Source organism: Salmo salar, chromosome 12 (genome assembly GCF_965601325.2).
Source record: "Salmo salar chromosome 12, fSalSal1, whole genome shotgun sequence".
NCBI lineage: Eukaryota > Metazoa > Chordata > Actinopteri > Salmoniformes > Salmonidae > Salmo > Salmo salar.
The window spans coordinates 1835062-1838259 of NC_138302.1; the positions used below are offsets into that span (position 1 = coordinate 1835062).

A 3198-nucleotide genomic window follows, 5' to 3' on the forward strand; every position below is an offset into this window, starting at 1 on the left:
CTCTGTGTCATTTTAAATCAATAGTCGTTTTGTCGTCCCTAAAACGTCTGAAACATTTAACTTGCTTTGACCGTGCTGCAGGTCACCTAACTGTTTGGTTACATGCAATACGCTTTGTGTGGACTTCACCGGACAGCGGTCGCTCTCTGGTTTTGAGATGAAAACAAACATCTAGTTGAATTTATTCTGCCGCTGTGTCTTCTTGTTGTCTCTACCTTCAGGTCTGTGTATCACAGTGGAAAGACAGATACAGTGGATTCAGATCCCTTGACTTGTTGTCTCTACCTTCAGGTCTGTGTATCACAGTGGATTCAGATCCCTTGACTTGTTGTCTCTACCTTCAGGTCTGTGTATCACAGTGGAAAGACAGATACAGTGGATTCAGATCCCTTGACTTGTTGTCTCTACCTGCAGGTCTGTGTATCACAATGGATTCAGATCCCTTGACTTGTTGTCTCTACCTTCAGGTCTGTGTATCACAGTGGATTCAGATGCCTTGACTTGTTGTCTCTACCTTCATGTCTGTGTATCACAGTGGATTCAGATCCCTTGACTTGTTGTCTCTACCTTCAGGTCTGTATATCACAGTGGAAAGACAGATACAGTGGATTCAGATCCCTTGACTTGTTGTCTCTACCTTCAGGTCTGTGTATCACAGTGGAAAGACAGATACCTTGACTTGTTGTCTCTACCTTCAGGTCTGTGTATCACAGTGGAAAGACAGATACCTTGACTTGTTGTCTCTACCTTCAGGTCTGTGTATCACAGTGGAAAGGCAGATACAGTGGATTCAGATCCCTTGACTTGTTGTCTCTACCTTCAGGTCTGTGTATCACAGTGGATTCCTATCCATTGACTTGTTGTCTCTACCTTCAGGTCTGTGTATCACAGTGGATTCATATCCATTGACTTGTTGTCTCTACCTTCAGGTCTGTGTATCACAGTGGATTCATATCCATTGACTTGTTGTCTCTACCTTCAGGTCTGTGTATCACAGTGGATTCATATCCATTGACTTGTTGTCTCTACCTTCAGGTCTGTGTATCACAGTGGATTCATATCCATTGACTTGTTGTCTCTACCTTCAGGTCTTTGTATCACAGTGGAAAGGCAGATACAGTGGATTCGTGAAACAGACAGCAGGGGGCAGTAGAACCAGCTGGTTATTGTACAATACTCTCACAGTCTCTCTCTCCCCCTCCCTCTCTCTCTCTCTCCTCTCGCTCTCTCTCTGTCTCACTCTCTCTCTCTCCCCCCCTCTCTCTCCCCCAGGCCACCTATGTGTTGCTGGCATTGGCTTGGGTGTTTGTACCTGTCTATGTGTCTTCAGGGGTGAGTACACACACACACACACGTACACACACACACACACACACACGTACACACCACACACACACACACACACACACACACACACACACACACACACACACACACACACACACACACACACACACACACACACACACACACACACACACACACACACACACACACACACACACACACACACACAGTCAGAGTGTTTACCTGCGCCCTGTCCTGCATGTTGCAGCAGGTTGTAGAATATCTCAGCTCCTCCCTGGACATTCCTCTGTTGGGCGTCAAACTGTGTGTTTATTCCAGATCTCCTAAACAGACTGTTTGTTCCAGATCTCCTAAACAGACTGTGTGTTTGTTCCAGATCTCCTAAACAGACTGTGTGTTTGTTCCAGATCTCCTAAACAGACTGTGTGTTTATTCCAGAGCTCATAAACAGACTGTGTGTTTGTTCCAGATCTCATAACCAGATTGTGTTTTTATTCCAGATCGTCACCATGCCGGAGTACCTGGGTCGTCGGTTCGGAGGAGAGAGGATTAGAACGTACCTGTCTGTTCTCTCTCTGATGCTGTCTGTCTTCACCAAGATATCAGTAGGATATACTGCCCTGTCTGTCTCTCTCTGATGCTGTCTGTCTCTCTCTCTCTCTGATGCTGTCTGTCTCTCTCTCTCTCTGATGCTGCCTGTCTGTCTCTCTCTGATGCTGCCTGTCTGTCTCTCTCTGATGCTGTCTCCCTCTTTCTGATGCTGTCTGTCTTCACCAAGATATCAGTAGGATATACTACACCCTCACTGCCCTGTCTGTCTCTCTCTCTCTCTGATGCCTTCTGTCTCTCTCTCTCTTTGATGCTGTCTCTCTCTCTGATGCTTGCTGTCTCTCTCTGATGCTGTCTGTCTCTCTCTCTCTCTGATGCTGTCTGTCTCTCTCTCTCTGATGCTGTCTGTCTCTCTCTCTCTGATGCTGTCTGTCTCTCTCTATCTGATGCTGTCTCTCTCTCTCTCCGATGCTTGCTGTCTCTCTCTCTGATGCTGTCTGTCTCTCTCTCTGATGCTGTCTGTCTCTCTCGCTCTGATGCTGCCTGTCTCTCTCTCTCTGATGCTGTCTGTCTCTCTTTCTCTGATGCTGTCTGTCTCTCTTTGTCTGATGCTGTCTGTCTCTCTCTCTGATGCTGCCTGTCTGTCTCTCTCTCTGATGCTGCCTGTCTGTCTCTCTCTGATGCTGTCTCCCTCTTTCTGATGCTGTCTGTCTTCACCAAGATATCAGTAGGATATACTGCACCGTCCCTGCCCTGTCTGTCTCTGTCTCTCTGATGCTGTCTGTCTCTCTCTCTCTGATGCTGTCTGTCTCTCTCTCTCTCTGATGCTGTCTGTCTCTCTCTCTCTGATGCTGTCTCTCTCTCTCTCTCTGATGCTGTCTCTCTCTCTCCGATGCTTGCTGTCTCTCTCTCTCTGATGCTGTCTCTCTCTCTCCGATGCTTGCTGTCTCTCTCTCTGATGCTGTCTGTCTCTCTCTCTGATGCTGTCTGTCTTCACCAAGATATCAGTAGGATATACTACACCCTCACTGCCCTGTCTGTCTCTGTCTCTCTGATGCTGTCTGTCTCTCTCTCTCTGATGCTGTCTGTCTCTCTCTGATGCTGTCTGTCTCTCTCGCTCTGATGCTGCCTGTCTCTCTCTCTCTGATGCTGTCTGTCTCTTTCTCTCTCTCTCTCTGATGCTGTCTGTCTCTCTCTCTCTCTCTGATGCTGTCTGTCTCTCTCTCTCTCTGATGCTGTCTGTCTCTTTCTCTCTGATGCTGTCTGTCTCTCTCTCTCTGATGCTGTCTGTCTCTCTCTCTCTGATGCTGTCTGTCTCTCTCTCTCTCTCTCTGATGCTGT

General features: G+C 47.5%; 1 long non-coding RNA gene across 1 annotated transcript; it reads left to right on the top strand.

Annotated features, from left to right (window-relative positions):
* Nucleotides 1-609: 609 nt before the first annotated feature.
* LOC145859309 (uncharacterized) lies at nucleotides 610-2956 on the top strand. The gene is made up of 2 exons (XR_014379509.1): nucleotides 610-1332; nucleotides 1809-2956. It is a non-coding gene; the product is annotated as an uncharacterized LOC145859309 (long non-coding RNA).
* The last annotated feature ends 242 nt before the right edge of the window (nucleotides 2957-3198 follow it).